At 39.0% G+C, this 25,986-nt stretch overlaps 1 protein-coding gene across 1 annotated transcript in view; it reads right to left on the minus strand.

Annotated features, from left to right (window-relative positions):
* Positions 1-25,986, minus strand: part of BTBD7 (BTB domain containing 7) — an 80,510-nt gene that overhangs the window by 53,772 nt on the left and 752 nt on the right. The window lies entirely within an intron of this gene.

A 25,986-nucleotide genomic window follows, 5' to 3' on the forward strand; every position in this document is an offset into this window, starting at 1 on the left:
ATATATATAATAATATGAATATATGAATACTGTAATAATTTAAGTGGGCATATACTATTTCTAATGAGGGTTCTTGTTAATGCAACTATAATTAAACTGTTTTTACCCTAAAAACAAAGTTAATAATAAACAATCTAATCCATTTTTGAAAATTAATTATGCATCGAGACTTACCTTGCTAAAGGAACTTAAAGTTTACCCATAAAAGTTCATGAGATAGGAAATACCAATATCTAGAACTTAAGAATACATAAATAGTGTTGTTTTAAACACACATACTCTACAAACAGTACAAATGGAAGCCTTTGGCAGCAATGTAACATACAGTAGCTGCAGTATGTAAGCTACAAAATGCATGATCATGTTAGAACAGCAGGTAGGAACTTGAATACAAACTATTAAAGACACTCTTTCTCTTACAGTGCTTTGTATGAAATAAAAAGCTTACAGCAAAGACTGAATGGGTAAAACAGCTAAAAGATCTTTAGATAATGCAAAAATTTGAGTGTGAGATACTAAAATACGATTTAATATATAGGGGCAAGCTGGCATTCTCATACCAGCAATAAATAATGTGTAGGGTGCCAAATCATCTCTGACTATAGAAAAACTTAATTCAAAGTCATTAAATTGGACAGATTCTATTAAAATAAACCTTTAGCACTGATGCTGTTACACGGCCATAGCTAACTGGCTATATTCCAAGAAATTCCAATTAAAGTATGGTGCATGTTAAGTTCCTTTTTGAATTGAAGAAAATACATTTGTCATTTCTCAAAGTAAAAAGGGGTCAGAGTTTTACTGCCCAGTTCTACAGAGTAGCTGGAGAAAAGCCATTAGAAGTTTAAATACCTAGTGTGTATATGCATATACATGCATGCAAAAAACCAAGGATCTTTCCAGGAATTGCAAATGTTATATAAATGCAAATATTTTAACATGCTTTAAAATAAAAGTTTACTTTAAATTAGCAAACGGGCTGAAATACAATTTCAAAAAAGAATCTGTCATATACGTATCACCAAAGCATGTTTTATTCTTGTACAAATCATGAGTTTACAATTGCGCAACTTGAAGCTACTTATTTGTTCTACTGTATTTTTCCACTATGCCTCCACAACCAAGAAATCTTATCTATGTATTAGACACACATTCTTTAAAAAACACAACTATCTGTCTGTCTGCCTAACTGTATCACATTTAGCTGCATCTCCTTTAACTAGCTACAGTACGGTAGGTTCTCAAGCACAGAGGTGACAATTTATTAAGTTTTTTCCTTTATATGTCTTACTTAAAAGTCCTAAAATCAAGGTAGATACCATACATTTGTGTAGTTGAGTCACAATGAGCTTTTGCAGTGAATGTAGGGAAATTACACTTCAAGAGGTTCAGACACTGAAAAAGTTAAAGGAAAATTAGGAGACCTGTCCATCCAGGTACTGAATGGGAACAGCAGAAATAAGGAGCCAATCAGGAGATATTTTATAAGAAGAGGGGACAATCTCAATTTTGTCTTGTGTTTTGGCAGTAATATTACTTGCAATATAGATTTTGATTTATTTTACAGACTGAGATCTGGACTGTTGGAGCTGGCTCAAATATGTCTGTGCTTATGTGAGAATTTGGGGCTAAGGTAGGAGCTAACCCCTAAGCTGATAATGACTAAGGCCAACCTCATCAAAACAGTACTGTTCAATCACTGTGAGAGCCAAAACACTTCAAAGTTTAAAATCTACTTAGCATTCTTTAAAAAAAAAACTTGACAGATGATATTGATGATTACACTGTTACATCTGCATTATTTATAAGAACTTTTCAAAGACCCAGATAACCATCTTGTGGGATAAGTTTAAGGTCTATCAATACTCAATAATTTTTGTTGTTGTCAGCTGCTTTGCACACGATTCTTTGGTAGAAAGATAGCATATATGCACATCCACAATATATGCAGCCTTGTGTCAAACAGGAAAACATTTTGATTACCAAAAAAGTATTCACATAACACCAAACATTATTCATCAATTAAGGTAAACAACTTAAATACTTAGATAAGAGGATTACCTTCCCTATCACCACAACTATCAAACGTATGACACTGAAGGATGAGTAGAACTGCTGCAACCTTCCTGCCTAGCTTGGAACTGGGAAGCAAGCCAGGATTACTCTTATACATGTAGCCCTTGTCTAGCAACCACAACTGGGACCCTCAACTCAGTGGTTAAGCAAAGCGGTTGCTACGTGAAACTGCAACTGTGCTTATGATCTTACTTCAGCTTCCCTTTGGTTTACAGACCTGCCAAGGTTGTTAATACGAGGATTGGTCATAAAGTTACTTTCTCATCACTGTTGTAACTGCGAATGGTAGCTGTATGAGGCACTTGCCAAATGAGGACTACCTGTAGCTGTGCTCAATTTGGAAGATTCAATGCAGCCATTTGAAACAGTCTTACAGCCACCAAATTTGGTTGCGCTGACTGTAGATTATACAAATTAAAGTCTAACACCTGGAAAGCAAAAAATAGGGAAAGAATCATGCAGAAGATCCCCTCCTGTCCTCCTAATTCAACTTACAAAGGAGGTTGGGTAGACTGCTTTAGAAAACGGCATACTGTACTGACCAAAGTGCAGATTTTCTTTTCTGGCAATTATTTTTCCAGTATGGTGTAGTGGTTAAAGTCACTAGGCTAGGGACCAAGAGACATGAGGTCTAGTCTTGCCTTAGGCGCAAAACCAGTTGGACAACTTTGGGCCAGTCACTCACTCCCAGCCTCAGGAAGAAGGCAAGGACAAATCACATCTGAAAATGTTGCCAAGAAAACTACAGCGATTATTCCATGAAATTGCCAGGAGTCAGGTTTGACTAGAAACACCCCCCCCCAAAGGGGGGGGGGGCTAGCCCAGCTTTTTAAAAAATCATAGGCTTCAATTCTATGCATACTTATCTAGAAGTAAGACCCAGATTCTGAACCCTTCTAGGTATATGCAGGATTCTTCAGGAGTTACATTTTTGGGTAGATCATTAAGGGAAAACATCTGTAATAAATATATCTTCCAAAAAAATGCATTTCTCTACAAAACTGCCTTTAGCTTCAGAACCTAAATTCCTGTCCTAACAGCCAGGAACCACGCTGAGACAAGGAACTGGTCTCTAATGTTTTATTGCTTGTACATAACAGGAATCCTAACAAACTGAAGAAGCGTGGGAAAAACTCAGACATATAAACCCCAAAGGTTAAGGCGGTCCCGATCTGTGTCTCTTTGAATGGCTGCCCAATTCCTCAGTGCTACGCATGCGCTTAACAGTCTGGATGGGAGCCCCCTGCTCGCCATCCTTACTCATGACAATTCCCTTTTCAGGGTATAATTTATCACACATCACAAGTGAAAGAATCAAACGTGTGTAGCCATCAGAAATGGAATGACTGTAGCCGCTATACAATAAATCCAATACAGAACTTGAGTTTTTTTTTTAAAAAAAAATGTAAAACCAAAGCCTAAAAATCTAAAATATTTCTCTAGTCCTGACATTCACATTTAAAATTGATGCTCTTTGATTTTTGGAAGAGGACCATAAACCGATCACTAATATTTTTCAATTGTTATGGTTTTGCTGTCATCACTTTATACTACTGTTAAAGAATAAAAAAGGGTTAACTCCTCTTACAAATTCTGTATTCAGGATAAATGCACGTAATTGCACTACACAACATATAAATGTTTTTTCCTAAATTAAAACCAAAATTGAAACATTTTTTTTTTTAATGAAGGTAAGGTCAGTTCCTATGTCTGCAATACAAGTATCTCAATTTGAGAGAGTTCCCACCACTTCTGACAATATTAGAAAGTTCCAAAAAACTGGCAATAATGTGAGGCATTTAGGCTTACAGCCAAGTCTTTAATCCAACAAAAGCTCTGTGTGGAAACTGGGCTTTGGGTAGCAGGCCATACTTCTGAAAACAAGTTTCTTCTCAACACCAGCATTTTCATATAATTTTCCACTGGGACTTCAAAGAGAATAAATGACAAGGTACACCGCAAAAAATGTTTATTATGCAGTCAAGTATTTTAAACTTTTTTCTTCTAGCCATAAGCATTCTCTCAGAATACTGAAGTAACCTAAACTTCAGAGGAATTTTTAATATATGAATTAATGTTAGTTAGAAAGATGAGTTCTAGTAGTATCAGTCAAAAGGAAAAAAATACCCTACTCCATAAATTAAGAGCATTAATTAACAGCCCATTAACTTACCAATAAAACAATACATAAATATTAAAAACAACTGTCATGTCAATAGTAATATTGCAGTACTGAATCCATCACCTATAGTTTCTCTGTTATCTTATACTTTACCATGTCCTCTCCTACTTCTTTGCCTATTATCGTGTAATTGGAACAAAGCTGACTGGATCCAACAGTCCTGTATGTCAGACTTACTCTATGACTGGTTACTCCATGGTGCATTGAGTCATTTGGCAATTAGGCAGCCTTACAACTCAAATAACTAGCGCAAGCCAAAGAAAAAGCCACCAAAAGGTATGGAAAGCTGCAAAGGTGTCACAGGTTACAGTTCAGCTTCTCAAACTGGCATCTTCAGGTAGCTGTTGACAGTTCATAAGCAGCACCCTCCCACTTCCTGCAGACAGTATGAATTCTATAGGGAAGCAGAAACAGAACACCAGCTCAATTCCTGTTCCCCATAGTATTATCTCCCAACCTTACACACCCAAAATTCCTCTCAAAAGCTCTCCTAGCAAAGAGAAGTGCTTTCTGATTTATTTTAAAAAAAGCCAGTGCTCAGTTCTTATCTGCAGCATATTATCCCTCAAAATGGGAAGAGGGGGGAGAAGGGAGGTATTTCAAAATGTTTTAAAGAGATAAATAATAGAATATGATAGGTTGCCAACAAGGAGTGGTGTATGTAATGTCTCCTATCTAGAAGCCATGATGGGACATCACTTTGTTCCCTGTCAAAATTAGGTACAGCACCCAGTTATTGTGTCTTATAGTTAATGACCTTTGGCAGAAGTAAGATTTTCTTCTCCTCTTATACAGGTAGTCCTTGTTTAACAACCAGAATTGGGACCAGCAACTCTGTTATTAAGTGAAGCAGTCGCTAAGCGAAAACCCAACTGTGCTTACGATCTTATTTCAGCTTTCCTTTGCTTTACAGTCCTGCAAAGGTAGTAAATGCAGGCAAGTTACTTTTTCATCACGGTTGAATGCTGTCTAAGGCAGTCGCTAAACGTGGACCACCTGTATTTTATTCTCCTCTTCAAGGAGAATAGAATAGAAGTTTGGCTATCTTCATTTTGAATTCTCTGCAATGCATCTAATGGAAGTCAGAGTTTGTCCCTCCGCTGCTTACCTATCATAAATTTGTCATAATTTAGTAATAAATCAAGAGCCAGTCTGGTGTAGTACTTAAGGCACTGGGCTAGAAACCGGGAGACCCTGAGTTCTAGTCCCACCTTAGGCACAAAGCCAGCTGGGTGACCTTGGGCCAGTTACTTTCTCTCAGCCCTAGGAAGAAGGCATTGGCTAACCACTTCGAAAAAACCTTGCCAAGAAAACTGCAGGGACTCGTCCAGACAGTCTCCGAGAATCAGATGCAATTGAACGGATTGAAAAAAAGTAATAAATTTTAATTTGTCTCTGGTTGACAAATTCTTTGAAGACTGCACAATTAGAACTTCATGCTAGAAGACAGCACTGTAACTGATCATAACATAAACAGGGGTTCCATTACTTGCTAGGATTTCAGCTGCATATCTGGACTACAGATATAATTTTGGCCTGTTTACCCATAAAGGGCTTATATTGTGCGATAATCAATCTTAAAAACAGGATCTAAAGCAGAAGCAGTAATGAACTTTCAGCCTGAATGGCTGTGGTCTAGTTTTCTTTTGTTCTGACGTTTTGCCAGCAGCTGTGGCTGGCATCTTCAGAGTGCACTTCTCAGCAGCTCACAGTCAACTGAAATAGGCTGACTGGGCTCTTGTATTTGAACCTGGCAAGCTGATATTTAATTGGTCCATGTCTTTGCCAGTCTAAAACTCTAAAGCTATTAGCCATTAACTGGGCCTTTCACAAAATTATTTTGAATCAACTCATGAATGGCTTCCAGAATTAAGAAACAAGTCTGATTTACTCCAGAGTGCTTTCTGGCAGTTTATTCAACTTAATCATTTGTTATTTGGTCCAGATGCTATTACTGCTTCTGATGTTAGAAGTTCTAGAGGAACTTCTTATGGCTCCTAAGCTAGTAATCCTTTTTTTTAAACAGGAAGTTGATGATAATTAGTATTTATATAGCCTCTGGAATAACAAGTACTTTAAAAATTATATTTCTTTATGTATATTGGACACTTGAGAGAATGTCTAATATGTGTTGGTTACAATTGCCTTGATGTTGAAGATGCAACTCAGGGTTGGAACATTACCTTAGTTCTTGTATTATTTTCACATTGTGCCCTGACATAAACAGGGTATTTGTGGTGCTATCCATTAGGTTCTTGCAAAGAACAAGGTGCTTCACAATGCACATTAGTATGAATAAAGCACCTCTCTGTATCATTAAAAGAATCCATAGTTATCTCTGCATACATGTGAATGAACAGCCTGTTCATTTTGCTGATGACCCCAGAAGAAATTGTGTTCCCTGTGTGTGACACACATACACAGACAACTGGAAAAAGCTTTCTAAACAACCATACAAACCTTGAAAAAGACAGGACTCTATCTGTTAGAACCTGTGAATTATTTTTACTTAAATATTTGTATTGTATTTGTATTTACAGTTTTTGCTGTTTTTATCTCAGCTGCCAACTGCCTATTTATTTTGTCTTTTTTGTGGGTTTTTAGCTGGCTTTTTTTTATCGTTGTTAGCTGCCCAGAGTCACTTGTCTGAGATGTGCAGCCACATGAATTGAATATGTAAATTCCTTTAACAACTCAAAGAAACGTGCTTCATTTGCACTTCATAAGTGTTCTGAGGCATCTATTTTGAATGTTGGCTTAGCAGCAAAAATATCGAGTGAAAATATAGATAATTGTGCCAAACTCATTTCCCCTACTGAATTCTAGCTATCACTATAATGAAGCTGTTAAGACAAATTCTATTCTAACACAGATGAAAGTAGATAAAAAAAATTTTTAGTCTGACTTTTGGGGAAAGAGGAAGAGAGACTCTCAAGAATAAATCAGGTGTACAGATATTCCTCTGGAAGCTAGATAACTTCTCTAATTTCCTAAACCAGTTCCTTTCTTGAATCTTAAGAGCACCCATCCCTCCCTCAAGATCAGATGACACTTGCACAGACTGAACAATGAGCTCAGAGATAAATCTGCCTGCATCTACTCATCTATAGTTCGAATATTATTGTGTTCTGGTATTCACTTTTTAATTCTGAACAATAAGGACAAAAGAAGTATGCAAATTACTTATAGGACTGATGTGGCTGGTAAAAATGTGTGTTACTTTATTCTGAAAGACTGTGCTACAAATTCATGTTAATACAACCAATATTGTTGCAACTTGTTGGCAAGATCAGCTAAACAATTCCTTTATCTTTTATAACTTTGTTCTAATTACATGCATGATTGCATTATTTTATCAAGTTTCCATGTCTAATAAAATTATCTGCCTCAAAGATGAAATGTCGTTAAATGTGTGGTACAGAATACCAAATCCGTGGAAAGGAACATTTTACCATCTACCTGGGGTTCCATCATCTTAAATAATTGGATGCTATTTACAAACTTGCCTAAATGATTGCTCACCCAAATTCTAAATCATTTATAGATGTTAAAAATCACAGGTCCCAGTATAGATGCCCAGGGACAATTTACTCAATTCTGTTGTTCATTTTTTGGATGCTACCTCTCACTATTTCATAGCTAAAGGGACTGCAAAAAGGCCTGTTAAATTTCATTTTCAAAAGGCTTAGAAATAAATATTTTCCTTAAAATCTCAAACTGTTACTAATATATTCTGTGTACAAAACACATTCTGCATAGCAGGACACATAACAGTAACATTAAGCCAAGAACCTCCAAACTTCATTCTTCAGAGACGTTTGCTGCTGCCCTCAGCCATACTTTCTTTCATTAAAGCAGAGGTGAGCACCTTTTTAATAGCCAGCGGCTATGTTTAACATTTTGGGGGTAAGTAAAAGGGAAAGAGTAGATGTGGGGGAATGAGGTTATATTTTAACAAGAATGTGCCTGTTTCAGTTTTCATTTTAATGTATTAAACCAATTAACAAAAGAAAACCTGTACACCAGCAGTATTAACAATATAACATCAGCTTAAAATTAATAAAAAATTAATAACCAGAAGGGAGGGAAAAAGCAGAAAGGTAGGAAAACAAGACCTAGAATATTATAAATAGAACAATTCCAGAAAATCTACTGCTGCAAATCAAACATATTTTTTTTCTTTCAGTGTTGATCATTCTTTTAACAAGCCACAATATCTGAAAATCCCACAATTTTTGATACCTCGATAGATTCAAAACATAAGCATCTTTAACACAGCAATCAATCCAGAGTCTTATGGGTAGTCCTTGCTTAACTATGAAAATTGGGATCGGAATTTCTGTCACTAAGCAATGCGGTCATAAAGTGTGATGTCACGTGACTACATCACTTAGTGACAGCAATCCCAGCAGTCCCTGTTGCCGTTAAGTGAGGATTGTGGGTCATCAAATGAGGATCTCACACGATCACAACTTGCAACTTCCTGCCGGCTTCCCACAAACGAAGTCAATGGGGAAGCCAGCAGGAAGTCACAAGTCCCGGGCGGCTCATAAGCAGGTTGGTGGTTGGGTGAGTACTATGGAATGAGGCAGGGTGGGGGGTGCTGTGGCGAGTGCATGCGGGCTGGGGAGGGGGTGCTGCTGCACCACGTAAGTCGGCTGGGTGGGTAAGAGGATGCTGGGGTCTGAGCATGCACCAAGGCAGCCTTCTTCAACCTTTTGACCCTGGAGGAACCCTTGAAATATTTTTCAGGCCTCAGGGAACCCCTGCACATTCAGACTCAAATATAGGCCACAAGTTACAAAATTATTATACTTGTTTCATGTGTAGGCCTGTATATATGCATTAACAGTGTTCTTAAACTAAAAATAAAGAATGAAACTTACCTCTTTAATGTGAAACCTGTGCTTGTTTTTGGCTGCACAAATACTCAATTCTGGGCCAAACCTGAGATAAGGACACATGGATTTCATCTTCAACTGAAATAAGATGATTTCTGCCTTTGTTTTTGATGCTTGTTAAAGAAAAAAAAACTTGCTCACACATATAAGAAGTTTAAAACCACAGCAAAATGTTCAGTGCCTTCCTATGAATGGCAGGATCCTCTCCTTTCATAGAAATTCAGAACTTGTCTATGGGCAGATCAGTGAATCTCATCCTGAGTGTATGACCAGGCTGCAGCTCACTAAGTTCTTCCTCTTCCTTCAAAGTTAAGTTCTCAGGCTGAACAGAAGATGCAGAGAAAGGATCCCTCACCCATTTGTGTTGAAAGGGAGAGAAAGTACTAATCAATTTTGTTCTGTAGTACTTCCAGGTGGTTTTCAATTAGATTTGAGACTTTCTGGTATCCTTCCTTACTCTCAAGCCCAAGCAGCAGTGGAAACATTTCACTATTTCCTTTTGCAGCATGATTTTTCCCAACATTCAGTTTTCTTTTAAACCCAAGAATCTTGTCACTTGAAGACAAAACATTTTCTCCAGTGCCTTGCAGAGACTTGTTTAGCTGGTTCAAGTGATGAAAGATGTCTGTTAAGTATGCTAGTTTCTACAACCATTCTCCATCTTCAAAACACTCAGCAAAATGTGGAATACTATTTTCTCAAAAATACTCTTGCAATTTTGCCTTCAGCTCAAACACCCTGTTGAGAATTCTTCCTCTGCTGAGCCACCATATTTCTATGTGTAATAGGAGACTCATGTGCTCTTTGTCCAGGTTTTCACACAGTTTTTTAAAACTTGAGTGAACTGGTCTTTAATAAAGTTAACCATTTTTGTAGCATCCACAAGTTTTTTCATTTCATCTCCAAGAGTTTTTGACATCAAACCCTCTCTGTGAAGAAAGCAGTGTGTTGTGACAACATCAGGATTTTCTTTTCTTATAAAAGAAACAAAACCTCTCATGGAGCCAACCATTGATGGAGCACCATTAGTACAGACGCCCACACAGTTCCTCCAAGACAGACTTTTTGTTTCCAGATATGAAGACAAAACACTAAACACATCTTGGCATTTGCATGTGTCATGTAGTTCTTTGCATCAGAAAAAAATTTCTTGACTTTCACAATAATTTACAAATCTTACAAATGCCATAACATGACATTTATTGGTGAAATCTGTTAACTCATCAACTTGGATAGAAAAGCCATTGTTCTTCACACAAAACCTCTTCAGCATCATGGGACATGTCATCAATACACTGACTTATTGTACTTTTTGACAGTGGAACCTTTTTAATTCTTGTACTGCATCTGGTCCTAGTATTTTTTCCACTATTATTTTACATGCTGGCATGATTACTTTCTCACCCAAAGCATGACTTTTCTTTTGCTGCTTCTTGGCTTTTTTATTCTCATTTTATTAACAAAAGCTTCACTCTGTTTGTTCTGTGATTCCAATGGCCTTTTAAAATAATCAGAACTTTTACTTGTCATATGGCTGATTTGTAGCTAAATGTCTTTTTAATTTTGCTGGAGCCATTGCTGCATTTGTGAGCTGTTTGCCACAGATGAGTCACAACGGAATAGGACAACTTGGCTCACCAGTCCATGTAAAATCCATTGATAAATAGCTTTCATTGTAAAGATGGACTTTTTTTGAGTCCATTTATGAACCAGTGCAGGGAAATGCCTGAGAAGATTTAAATTCTTCATTATCATAATTAAACTTATCAGTATTGTCTGTTCTAGAATCATCCTCTTCTCTCTCACATCTACTCTTCAAAAATTGCCACATTGGACCCTCAGATATGACTGAATATATGTGTATGAAATGTATTTAAAATAATGGGATAAAATAACTACAGGAAAACCACAGGGAAAAGATGCAGGAGGGAGAGACTGATGTCACAGACTAAGTTGGATGAATCCATTAATTTCTTGAAAAATGCGCTTCTCCCTCCCCTTCCTTCAATATATTCCTCCCTTCCTGCAATAGAACATACACCTGTTATCAGCGGTCTCCCCTATCTCACATCAAAAATTAAGAATGGATTCAACCAAATAAACACAGTCCTACAGCGCACTACCAGAGAGCTCCAAAAGAGTTGTAACTAGATTCTGTTCGGTCTCTGCTCATCAGTGGGAGAGCATATTGCCTGAATTTAAAACATTTTTTTAAATAAATCATGATCTTCCATGGAACCCCTAGTGACCTCTCGTGGAACCCTAGAGTTCCACAGAACCCTAGTTGAGAAGCCCTGCGCTAAGGAGTAGGAGATCCCTGAGATCTTGTACTCTGTAGTGGGGCTCCTTAGAGGAGAAAAAGCAGTGGGAGTGACTTGCAACCTTCCCTGCTGGCTTCCCCAGTGACTTTGTTTGTGGGAAGCCGGCAGGGAAGGTCACAAATGGTGATTACATGACTGCAGGATGCTGCAACTGTTGTAGGTGCAAGCCAGTTGCCAAGCACCTGGATTGTGATCAAATGACCACAGGGGTGCTGGGACTGCCAGAACTTTGAGGACTAATCATAAGTACCACTTGGTCAGTATTGTTGCAACTTCAAACAATCACTGAATGAGTGGTCGTTAACTGAGGACTACCTGTATTTACATTCCCCACTGATTTCAGCCCCACATGTGACAATAGGACAAGTCCCAAGTAAATGGGCTAACTCCTGAATTACATTTCCTTACCAAGACAATCCATTCTTATAAAATATTCCATGAGGTGCCCAGTATACATGAAGCTTTTGTTGCTGTTACATTAACCTGACTTTAAGATCACAGAAAATTAACTTTATGTTATTTATAGTGACCCCCCATTGGTTTAACTTGACAGGATATTCAAGTTCATTATTCCAGAGGCAGCATGAATGACTAACATTAATTTCACTAACTTCCTTTAACTTTCTTTTTTTTTTTTTAAAGGTTACTATTAGGAGCTACTTCAGCAAAGGATCGTTACCTTGTTGTGGTGCTGGAGCTTGAGCACCTCAATGATGCCATGAGCTAAACCGTGAAGGGCCACCCAAGACGGGAAGGTCATGACAGAGAGGTCAGACTAAATGCGATCCCTGGGGAAGGTAATGGCAACCCACCCCAGTATTCTTGCCGTGAAAACTAAATGGATCAGTACAACCAGAGATATGTCGGTATATCATCGGAAGATGAGACCCCCAGGTTGGAAGATGGTCAAAATGCTACTGGGGAGGAACAGAGGATGAGCTCAACTAGCCCCAGACGTGATGACACAGCTAGCTCAAAGCCGAAAGGACGGCTAGCGGCTGACGGTGCTGGTGGTGAACGGCGAATCCGAAGTTCTAAGGATCAACACACCACTGGAACCTGGAATGTAAGATCTATGAGCCAGGGCAAATTGGATGTGGTTATTGGCGAGATGTCAAGATTAAAGATAGACATTCTGGGCGTCAGTGAACTGAAATGGACTGGAATGGGCCACTTCACATCAAATGACCACCAGATGTACTACTGTGGACAAGAGGACCACAGAAGAAATGGAGTAGCCTTCATAATTAATAGTGCAGTGGCTAAAGCAGTGCTTGGATACAACCCAAAAAACGACAGAATGATCTCAATTCGAATTCAGGGCAAGCCATCTAACATCACAGTGATCCAAATATACGCCCCAACCACAAATGTTGAAGAAGCTGAAGTAGAGCGGTTCTATGAGGATCTGCAGCACCTACTGGACAACACGTCTAAAAGAGATGTTATTTTCATCACAGGAGACTGGAATGCTAAGGTGGGCAATCAAATGACACCTCGAATTACAGGTAAGTATGGCCTGGGAGAACAAAATGAAGCAGGACATAGGCTGATAGAATTTTGCCAAGACAACTCACTCTGCATAACAAACACTCTCTTCCAACAACCTAAGAGACGGCTTTATACATGGACTTCACCAGATGGACAACACCGAAATCAGATTGATTACATCCTTTGCAGCCAAAGGTGGTGGACATCTATACAGTCGGTAAAAACAAGGCCTGGAGCTGACTGTAGTTCAGATCACGAACTTCTTCTTGCACAATTTAGGATCAGACTAAAGAGATTAGGGAAGACCCACAGATCAGCTAGATATGAGCTCACTAATATTCCTAAGGAATATGCAGTGGAGGTGAAGAATAGATTTAAGGGACTGGACTTAGTAGATAGGGTTCCGGAAGAACTCTGGACAGAAGTTGGCAGCATTGTTCAGGAGGCGGCAACAAAATACATCCCAAAGAAAGAGAAAACCAAGAAGGCAAGATGGCTGTCTGCTGAGACACTAGAAGTAGCCCAAGAAAGAAGGAAAGCAAAAGGCAACAGTGATAGGGGGAGATATGCCCAATTAAATGCAAAATTCCAGAGGTTAGCCAGAAGAGATAAGGAATTATTTTTAAACAAGCAATGCGCGGAAGTGGAAGAAGACAATAGAATAGGAAGGACAAGAGACCTCTTCCAGAAAATTAGAAACATCGGAGGTAAATTCCAGGCAAAAATGGGTATGATCAAAAACAAAGATGGCAAGGACCTAACAGAAGAAGAAGAGATCAAGAAAAGGTGGCAAGAATATACAGAAGACCTGTATAGGAAGGATAACAATATCGGGGATAGCTTTGACAGTGTGGTCAGTGAGCTAGAGCCAGACATCCTGAAGAGTGAGGTTGAATGGGCCTTAAGAAGCATTGCTAATAACAAGGCAGCAGGAGACGACGGCATCCCAGCTGAACTGTTCAAAATCTTGCGAGATGATGTGGTCAAGATAATGCATGCTATATGCCAGCAAATTTGGAAAACAGAAGAATGGCCATCAGATTGGAAAAAATCAACTTATATCCCCATACCAAAAAAGGGAAACACTAAAGAATGTTCAAACTATCGAACAGTGGCACTCATTTCACATGCCAGTAAGGTAATGCTCAAGATCCTGCAAGGTAGACTTCAGCAGTTCATGGAGCAAGAATTGCCAGATGTACAAGCTGGGTTTAGAAAAGGCAGAGGAACTAGGGACCAAATTGCCAATATCCGCTGGATAATGGAAAAAGCCAGGGAGTTTCAGAAAAACATCTATTTCTGTTTTATTGACTATTCTAAAGCCTTTGACTGTGTGGACCATAACAAATTGTGGCAAGTTCTTAGTGGTATGGGGATACCAAGTCATCTTGTATGCCTCCTGAAGAATCTGTATAACAACCAAGTAGCAACAGTAAGAACAGACCATGGAACAACGGACTGGTTTAAGATTGGGAAAGGAGTACGGCAGGGCTGTATACTCTCACCCTACCTATTCAACTTGTATGCAGAACACATCATGCGACAAGCTGGCCTTGAGGAATCCAAGGCTGGAGTTAAAATCTCTGGAAGAAACATTAACAATCTCAGATACGCAGATGATACCACTTTGATGGCTGAAAGTGAAGAGGAACTGAGGAGCCTTATGATGAAGGTGAAAGAAGAAAGTGCAAACGCTGGTTTGCAGCTAAACCTCAAAAAAACCAAGATTATGGCAACCAGCTTGATTGATAACTGGCAAATAGAGGGAGAAAATGTAGAAGCAGTGAAAGACTTTGTATTCCTAGGTTCAAAGATTACTGCAGATGCTGACTGCAGTCAGGAAATCAGAAGACGCTTAATCCTTGGGAGAAGAGCAATGACAAATCTCGATAAAATAGTTAAGAGCAGAGACATTACACTGACAACAAAGGCCCACACAGTTAAAGCAATGGTGTTCCCTGTAGTAACATATGGCTGCGAGAGCTGGACCATAAGGAAGGCTGAGCGAAGGAAGATCGATGCTTTTGAACTGTGGTGTTGGAGGAAAATTCTGAGAGTGCCTTGGACTGCAAGAAGATCCAACCAGTCCATCCTCCAGGAAATAAAGCCAGACTGCTCACTTGAGGGAATGATATTAAAGGCAAAACTGAAATACTTTGGCCACATAATGAGAAGACAGGACACCCTGGAGAAGATGCTGATGCTAGGGAGAGTGGAAGGCAAAAGGAAGAGGGGCCGACCAAGGGCAAGATGGATGGATGATATTCTAGAGGTGACGGACCCGCCCCTGGGGGAGCTGGGGGTGTTGACGACCAACAGGAAGCTCTGGCGTGGGCTGGTCCATGAAGTCACGAAGAGTCGGAAGCGACTAAATGAATAAACAACAACAATTAGGAGCTACAGTTAATTCTACCCAAACCTCCAACCACTGCAGAACTTCAGAAGCAGCGAATCTGCCTATTTTAAGGTTGACATTATAGTTTTCTTCTGTTTCCTAGTTCAAAATGAAAGAAACCAGAGGGTGCTCCAAGGGCCACATGTTGCCCTGGGGTTACAGGTACTTACCTGCTTTAAAGGAATTTCTCATGGATTATCTTGATGTACATGAACTGCTGCTAGATGCAAGATACTAAAAACAAAATTATTTTTCTTATTGCTTTACTTATTAAAACAGCTCTAAGTGGAAAATGTTATCTCCCATCTAGAGCAACTCCCAAAAGCTCACATTTGTCTTGTTTTATTCCCTCTCCATACAAAAAAGACAAGCCAGTTCATTTCTTACCTAGTGAACGTATTCACACATTTACCCCTCTTTCTTTCTCCCCTTCTCTGCTCTTCTCTCACTGCTTCCAAAATGAGGATTAAGCCTGTGAAGTAGGGATGTGCGTTTGTTTTTGTTTCTTTATTTTAAATCATATCATACAACAACTATAACAAGAAAATAAGGAGGGACAGGCCATTTTTGTCTTAATACTGCACCTTATTGAAGTTCAGAAAGCAATCTATTTTTTTCAAAGGTATGATGACAAAAAACAAATAAACAGGGTGCTTTTACTTAACGTACTGTCTCATTTCTTTCTGCCTCAGTATGAATACAGTTTATTAATCCAGATCCTGTCATTTTGAGAAATAGTTCTTGGTACAAATTAACAACTTTGTAGACAAATAAAGGGCAGGCCAAGGAACAAAACTAACAGATGAGATCCCTAGAGACATCAAGGACTTCCAGTTTATTAACTAAGCATGGCAAATTATGATCAAGCAACATACAGTTCTGCAGTGGTCAGACAGAATTGCTTTAGAAGCACACAGCTGAGAGACTAGGTTGTTTTGACAAACACATCTCATTTTGTCTGTATTTTCTTTAGTGACTTTAAAGTAAGAAAACCAAGAGTCTCCTTTTTAATACTGTCAATTCTTAAAAACTAGAAACAAATAGATGAAGATATTAAGTCATTTAGGAAAGATTACCACTCACAAGTTCTGTGAACTATTTATTTATTTATATTGAAATTATATGGTCACCCATTTCAAGTACATGATTCCCGATGGCTAATAACCATTAAAAACAGAATAAAAACAATACAACAAAACCAACAACTGTAACTAAGTCTGGTGACATTAAAAAAAGAACTTGAAAGAGTCAAGTTCTGAAGCACATACAACCGTCTGACTAGGCTTTAATTCTCAGATTAAGATTTGAGAAAAGGTTGTTGAGAAGGTGGTTGGACTGCACCTGCTGAGGACCCTGGAAGTAGATTATCTTGACCTCTCTCAGTCAGGTTTCAGGCCAAGATTCAGTATGGAAACAGCCTTGGTCACACTTGTTGATGACCTGTGACCTGTGAAGCTGGGATGGAAGTGGTGCATCCATCCTTGCGCTTCTTGATCTTGCAGTGGCTTTTGATGCCGTCAACCCTGATACTCTTCCGGATTGGCTCTGGGGTTGGGAATTGGGGACACTGTTCTCTGGTCGTTCTCTTCCTTCGAGGCTGGGTGCCTCAGGGTTCAGTGCTCTCTTCTGTCCTATTCAAGATCTACATAAAACCACTGAGTGAAGTCATCTACTGAATTGTGGTTCTGTATCATCAGTATACTGATAATGCCCAATTATATATTTGGACCCCAGACTGGCTGAGTGAGGCTGTCAAAGTTTTATCCCAGACCTGAAGACTCTCCAGGCCTTGATGAGGAACTATCATCTTCAGCCCCATCCTACCAAGACTGAGAGACTGTGATAGTTAAGACCCCCTTGATCTGGGGATATTCTAACATTGGACTGCACTTCCCACTCAAGGATGGTGAGCAATCTGGGGGTTCTTCTTGGACTCACAGCTCCGACTTAATGAGTAGGTGGCAGCTGCGGCCAAGAAGGCCTTCTACAACCATCTGGTGCACCCTTTTCTCAATCAATTGTATCGTATTTTATTTTCTTTGTTATATTGTGAGCCATCCAGAGTCATTTGGAGTTGGACAGCGCTCAAATCCATTAAATTAAATTAAATTAAATTAAATCAAATCGAATTAAAAGATTCCCAAAATGACTTACAAGTAACAGTGGTGAGGGAGTACATATTCTCAGGCATAAAATTTAACAGTCATAACAGACATGAAAAGGGAAGAGGAAAATAGCAAATTCTTATCATAACCTGAGATTACCTTCTTTTATAATACACTGGTTACTCATGTGTGTACAAATTGCTCATACTATCATGTTTCATGTATACCCCCATCATTAGCTAGAGGTTACCAGAATCACTCTCTCTGCCAAGACTCTGCTCCTATCCCATACACTGCTGTTGCTGCTGCTGGCACTGGCACTTCTGGAAAGGAAAGCATGGACATATTTCATATTTTCCTCTTGAAATACACTCCCTCTCCTAACATCAAAGGGCCATCCAATGTCACTTCCCTTGGACATAGAAAACATGCTCTGATATCTGTTCAGAGGGTAGAAAGTCATCTTGCAAAGTAGCTAATGTGAATTTTTAGTACTGGCTACAAATACCACTTCTGCTTCAATATTTTGGGAACTTTGCTCAACTGTAAATACTTCTTGCCAGCTATGAAAGCCTGGAGCTCATGCATCCAGCAAGGCAGTTCGCAGTCTGTCAACATGCAGCAAAAATTTCCCCAGAAAGCTCAGGTACTGCTGCAGAGAAACTCCAATGCACTTGCCGCTGCTTCCTGCAGCTTTGGCGGTGGCTGCTGCAGTGACTTGGCCATTATTGTGCATTGCCCTTGGCTTGCTCAGGCTTCAGATGAAATGCCCTCAGATATTTTAAAGATGGAGGTCAGAAAATCACCGTAAAATATTCTTACACAGCAAAGGACCTTTGCACTGCAGCCAGCACCAATTACTATTGATGGAAGAAAAACAGAACATGCTTGGAGGCAGAGTGCTCATTCAAAAATCAGCAAAGACACCAGAGTCAGGTCAGCACACTTGCAGCCATATTATATAATGTGGACAGGGCTTTTTCTGAAGATAATAATTTGTATCATATGGATAACTTTGTCTGTTTGTTAGAAAGAATCATATGACACTTGACATCAATAGGCAACATGAAAAAATTGTTGGCAATTTCATCCTTTAACTGGCTATCAATGGATAATAATTTTCATGATTCTCTTGTACTTCCTAAATCATAGGCAATACACTCTAAAGCAGTGTCTTTCAACCTTGGCAACATTCCCCAGCATGCTAGCTGGGGAATTCTTGGAGATGAAGTCCATACATCTTAAAGTTGCCAAGGTTGAAAAACACTGCTCTAAAGATCAACTGCTAGGGACCAAAAGTGGAAGGAAGCTATTGCCTTCTTGTTCTCAACACATCTGATTGGCCACTATGTGACACAAGATACTGGGCTAGATGGGCCTTGGCCTGATTCAGTTAGGCTCGTCTTACACTTTACATTCCAACACACACAAAAAATAAGACTTCATGCTTAGAATAGGTAGAGTTTTCCAGCTGCTTTAAAATGAAATCTTGACAGATGAAGCAATCAAATCACTGATACCAAGTGCCTTTCCATCCCCCCACTCCATTCTTACTCTTTTAAAAACTTAACATAAATAATGGCTAGATCAGTGGGAAATTTGTTACAGAGTGTATGATTGGTTCTCAGCAATCCCCAGAATTGGAAGATCTCAGAAATTAATTGGATCCAAACAACATACCAAGACACACTTGCCACAAGCAGGGAGTAGGAATTGGCAAAGCAGCATGCCCAAAATGACTGCAGATCAATTCACGGTAAATGATTAAAAATGAGCAGTGTAATTTATTACCAGAAACACAGCAGCAGGTTGTTGTAATATATTTGAAAGTAGAAAACTAATTATACTGGTTACACCTAAATATACTATTTGTGGCAGCTGCATAACTAACATTATGACAGTAAAAATTCTGATTTGGAACACTGGAGTAGAATTCATTATCTGCATTAAACTCTCTGTGATTAAGAAAGAACAGACACATGCAGAATGAAGACCCAATACAACTGAAACATCTCATATGAACACTTGTCTAAGACCTAATGCTGACTTTTGAACAGCTGGTTTATTTCCAGGGAATTAAGAGGAAGTAAAGCCACACAATAGTTACAACTGTTAATGTCAAGTATACAGTGTGCATGTCTAAACTTAAGAAGTACTTTACTATAGGCAAAATTGCAAAATTATAACTCAAATGTTTTTAAATTAATATTGTCATTGGGTTTTATGTTTAGCTCATGTTGCAGGCAACTGTTACGAAACAAAATGGCTAGACAAGGAGAAAATGTGATGTGGCTACGGTCCTTAATCCTTTTTAATTAGTTCGTTGAGTTTCAGATTTTTAGGCATGAAAAAAATTACCCAGGATAGCAGATTCAAATTAACTGACAGAAAGCAAATTGTTAGTCACGCAGAATTCAACAAGAAAAATCATTATAAAACTCTGTCTTAACAAAGTACTTTAAAAATTGGCACTGAAATTTTCACTTGCCACAAAAAGCATGCCAACTTTCAGTCAACCTTTCCTACTCCAGACAAGTAACTATGGTCAGAGATCCCCCTGCAGAATGCAACAATCCAGAACTTCTGGCTAACTTAAAATTAGGAGAAATACTGGGGGTTTCCTTGATCACATAGAGCTCTACCAGCCAGTCTTTTATGATACAATTGATTTAAACAGGGCAAAGTCGAGTGACATGTGAGTACTGGGCAAGGATCCTTCCTTCTTTCTGAAGCCCCACCATGTTACCTATCCCAGCAGCAAATATTTTGAAATGCTCAAGATGCTTGAGGTATCCACCTTACTGTTTTGTTGGCAGAAAACATTCAGCAAAAGGGGTTTATTTGACTCAATCCAGTGTGAAAACTGCTGAAGATTATATACATGATCTTAAAAGCATACTATATTTTATAAGCATGTTAGAATCATTATACAGTATGACAGATAGCCATGTAAGTCCTATAAATACATACATACTTATATACTGAGCTTATTGCAAAGCAGTAATTGATATCTCTTTTTCTCCTGAATGATTCTTATTTAATCACTCTTCTGAGCAGCATAATCATGAATAAAGTTAACTTGGGCTATCAAGTGCTGTCTGATTAAATACTTCACTTCTACACAACGATTCTCAAGAAGCCTAGACAGCCTCCAGATCTGACAACACAATACTGCAGCATGCTTGTACATGTATTCCGAGATCATTTGTGAAGACAACTCTTATATTCCATGTGTCACTATCAAACTTTAAAATCAACCAGAATCAAATGGAATGCCTAATTGCAACACTAGAATGGAATCTGAATATATAAGGTAACTAGTTGAAATTAATTTCCACCCTAATCAAAGTCCAGATTGTTCCAATTAGAAAAGAAAGAAGATAATGATAGAAAAACCAAAATGATTTTTTTTAAAAAAAATATTGACTTAAACCATAATTTAAACCAATGTAATGACTTACACAGGGACTGCGGGTTAAACTGCTGAGCTTGCCGATCGGAAGGTCGGCAGTTCGAATCCGCGTGACGGGGTGAGCTCCCGTTGCTAGTCCCAACTCCTGCCAACCTAGCAGTTCGAAAACATGCAAATGTGAGTAGATTAATAGGTACCACTTCGGCGGGCAGGTAATGGCGTTCCGTTTAGTCATGCCAGCCACATGACCACGGAAGTGTCTACGGACAAACGCTGGCTCTTCAGCTTTGAAATGGAGATGAGCACTGCTCCCTTGAGTCAGACACGACTGGACTTAATGTCAAGGGAAACCTTTACCTACTAATGACTTATACAAAGGACAGTCCTGTTCACATTCTCTCATTAACAGTGAAACTTCAGGTCCAGTTCCCACATTATAATAATGTACACTTATAAAGCCAAGAGTCTGGCAAATAGGCAACATGCAAATGTTTGTATAAATAACTTGAACAAATAAAGGAAATACTATGAAAACATAACGAAGAGCAGATATACTCTGCAGGGAATCAATGCTGCACATTCAGAGTGTTTCAATCTGTCTACGGCAAACTAGTCACATCACCATGAGATAAGCTTTCTTCAAAGTTAATTTATGTCACATTATGAAACTTCCCTGTTGCTCCTAAAGACACATGGAACAGTTCTGGGAGGATGCAAGAGTATTTCAGAAGGAAGTGTGAATCACCAAAAAGTACCTTTCATTGTAACACAGACAGAAAGCATCATTGGATCAAAGAGTATCACATAAGGAGGGTGAACAGTACAGCTTTTTTCTGAACTTCACTCTGACTACAGAAGGCTGTAGATGTGAAAACTAGCACCTATTAACTGTACTGCTAGGGACTGCACTCTATATCAACATATGAAGAACCACATCTCTACTCAGCTCAGCGACATCAGCATTTCATTCAGGTTATCAGAATTGCTATTCAAAGCAGGCATGTAGCTTATTATTATTCTTTGAACTTGTCTGGGCCAACAACAGATAACTTGTAGCCTCACCTACTCTAAGATTAAAATCCTGGAAGGAAAGAAATATTTAAAATAAACATCAAATCTACAGAACAGCAAACAAAATCTACATATAGGATGGCATAAATTATCAATGCAAAATCTATGCAATCTACTACACTGAACAAGTTGCCTATCCTTACTGCAGGCTGTATCATGAGATATTGCAACAGACTAACAGGAAGTTATATGGCATCACTTTTCTATACCATAACATACTTCATCTCCAATTGTTGGTGTACTCTTGACAATCCCATTCTATCACAACTTGTTTCATATTTTAAGGTTCAGAAAATTCAAAAGACTTCTGCAGTAGTAATGTCAACTGAAGTACAGAAATTACAAAGGTTGTGTGATTTCATACTCCCCCTTTCCTTCTTCCTAGCTTCTGTAAACTATTAACATAATTCTGAATGGCACATGCAAGAGTTGCACAACATGCAAAACGAACCTTAAATATAGCCATCCATAGTTCATTAGTGATGCCACTCACATGAAGAGCCAAACAGTATGATTTAGTGTGCAGGAGTACAATGTTTGTTGCTAAGCCATAGTTTTACTATGAGTGGAAACAGTCTATAGTTTGCCACTTTGGATTTTTTATGATTAATACTAACCTCTAAATCTTAATATGTAACTCTACTCTGAGCCATAGTAAGAACCACAGGCATCCAGATGGGGGCTGTTAAGTTATGAAACATATATTGTTACTTCACAACACAAACCCATGACTTATATACTGTATTTGCACCTGACATCAGAATGCAAGTACGAAAGGATAGGTTTTGCATCAAAAATAGTTTTGTCTCTGTTAAAATCATGGATTGTAAGCAAATGCTTTTAGTAATTTTTGCTATTGGTTGTGTTTTTTTAACTGCTGTTAGTCATCCAGGGTCACAATGGTGAGATAGGTGGCCATATAAATGGAAATAAATGAATAAATGAATGTATGTATGTAGCCTGGAGAATTCTAATTGTAACATACAGTAGAAAACCAGCCCAAAAACAGAGCAGAACTAAGAAATAGAGGAAGAAGCCTCTAATCACTAACCATTGTTTGGTATAGTTACTGAACCGAGTCAAGATTTTTAAATGCTTTTAAGACAAATAGAATGTATTCTGATTTTATTTCTCTTCAATATACAGTCCACTATCATAAATTTCATGGCACCAAATTCCAGTCTAGGAAATATTAACTATACTTTAATAAACAAGAACTGGAATGTGAAAACAGTCACTAGATACAGTATATAAAAACCTTCCCCGTGTAGAATGGACCATTATCATTTACATATAAGCCACAGGATTAATATTTGCAGAAAGTATCTTCAGATAATTACTTTTATGCTATTTCAAGCTTTAATATAAAAACGTCTTAAATTACATATGTAATGCAGATAAAGTTGCTATCAGTAAACCAATGCTTCAAAATTAGTACAAATTACTCGACTACAACGTACAGGTTTATTTTATACAGGACAAAATCTGTTGTTTTGCAGTATGTTACAATGAAAATGCTACTCTTTATTATGGTGTACACTGCTCGACAACAGAAAAAAGGTTGCATCAAAAATCTAGTACAAGAAATGAGCTCTCTCATCACTATTCTATTCCAAATGTCTATTATCCCCACCATGCATTTATGCAGCTCCTCTGGATACTAACAAAATAATAGTCCCCTTATCCACATTATTTTTCAAAGAGAACCTGACAGTTTGTACAAAAGAAGAAACTTTAGCCTATAACACTGGTTAAAGAAAAAAATAATGACGTCACCAAAAAGCAAAAGAAAAAACTCCCCTTAAAACGAAGATGGGATTAATTCACAGACATGTATATTTGTCAACAGAAAAGTACCCACAGACCACTGGAGACAAAGATTACATTACATCCTGTATGCAAAGTTAGCTGATCCATGGCAAAAAACTGGAATTGTTGATGCCAAAACCAGAAATGCAAGAATCTTCAGCTGGGGTCTTCAGAAAAGCTATCTGTGACAAAAAGCAAGAAAAATTCTTCCTCTGCAAACAACACTGTAGGTGGCTAGATAAAAATTTCCAGCTATGGAATTCAGTGGTTCCTTTCCAGTGAGCAGTTTGATTCAATCTGTCTCAACTTTAAATCAGTGATGCTTAAGGCTGCTAATAATCCTAAACCTGACAAATGTTACATAAAAGACCAGTACCTACCATATTAATACAAAAATCCTTCAGCTTTCAAAGATACTGTAACTACTTTACCAATCCTGTCCCATCATTTACATTTCCCTAATACATCATCTACTACATCGGCAAATCTTGCCAAGAAAACTGCAGGGACCAGTCCAGGCAGTCGTAGGAGTCAACACTGACTTGAAGGCACCCCCCCTAAAAAAAACCCACCATCAGTGGGCCTCCAAAGGGAAAGAATAGCCAGGCCATATCCATGATTGGTTAGAAAAGCCGTTATTGAACTATAGGCTTTTCAGGTACCTGGGGGCTGTGGGGGTCAGGATGAGGAACAACAGGCTTCAACTGAATCCTGGTAAGACAGAGTGGCTGTGGATTGATAGCCCCTCGGGTTCCAGGAAGTTGTCTTCTTTGGTTCTGGATCGGGTGGCACTTCCCCATTCGGAGCCAGTGCGGAACCTGGGGGTCCTCTTGGACTCGCGACTCCTGCTCGAAGAGGTGGCAGTTGCGGCCAGCAGGGCCTTCGCACATCTCCGAGTGGTGCGCCAACTACGCTCATTCCTGGACAAAGAAGCCCTCTGAAAAGTCACTCATGCCCTTGTCATCTCCCATATAGACTACTGCAATGCACTCTACATGGGGCTACACTTGAAAAGCATTTGGAAGCTTCAGCTGGTCCAGAATGCGGCTGCGCGGACAGTTATCAGAGCTGTAAAATCAGCCCATGTGACACCGCTGTTACGCGAGCTGCATTGGGTACCAGTTTGCTTCCGGGTCCAATTCAAGGTGTTGGTTATCACCTTTAAAGCCCTACATGGCAAGGGGCCAGGGTACCTGAGGGACCGTCTCGTCCCCGTAACATCAACCCGTCCCACCCGGTCAGGCAGGGAGGGCATGCTACGGACCCCATCAGTAAAGGAATTTCATCTAGTGGGGTCCAGGAGGCGAGCCTTCTCTGCAGTGGCGCCCGCCCTTTGGAACATCTTGCCCCTGGAGTTGAGACAGGTTTCCTCGCTCTCGGACTTCCGGAAGAAACTGAAGACCTGGTTCTGCCGCCTTGCTTGGGAGGGGGAGAGTGATAGCTCCACCTGGGGATGGCTGGTGCCATAGCACCTCTTAGTGATTGTGTTCCATCTCCACTTGGATTTTACATTTGTTTTTATGTATATTTTAATGGTAATTTTAGGTGGTTATGTTTTTAGTGTTATTTTACTGTAAACCGCCCAGAGTCCCCCATTGGGGGAGATGGGCGGTGATATAAATTTAATAAATAAATAAACAGGCAGAGAAAACTATGCAGATTCACCTGGAAAACCACACTTAACTTTGCCAGATTCATCCCAAGGTAAAATATATACTATGCAATTCATTCTTACACCTCTATAATTATGATCAGCAGAAGTTATGATTTACAAACAGAAAACTGGGCACCCAAGTCAAGTCCACTAGAAACCAAAAACTAGTATAGGGGTTGGAGTGAGCTTGGATGCACTTGTTCAACACACAATTCATACACGCTTTATGGGACCTAATGTTACTCTTTGCTCATTTAGCCAGCAGGGGCAGCATAGACAGACTTAAAGCACAATTTTCCGGACAATTACTTGAAAGCAAGTCCCATGTAAGTGTTTGGAGGATTTAGGTTTTGCTCAAATAGGCCAAGGAATGCTGATCACTGGATCCTCATTGCTGGGTCAATTTTCAAGACCCTTTACAAATCACACCTCTTTTGTGAAGATTTCTTCTGCTTCTGTTCAGCAATTTAGTGTTAATCCGAAGGATACGTAAAGTTGTTGCACAAGCACAAATTTCAAAGCCCTGAACCAAGACTCACATTCAGACATTCTAAACAGCAAGATACTAT

The sequence above is a fragment of the Candoia aspera genome, chromosome 1, assembly GCF_035149785.1.
Source record: "Candoia aspera isolate rCanAsp1 chromosome 1, rCanAsp1.hap2, whole genome shotgun sequence".
Lineage (NCBI taxonomy): Eukaryota > Metazoa > Chordata > Lepidosauria > Squamata > Boidae > Candoia > Candoia aspera.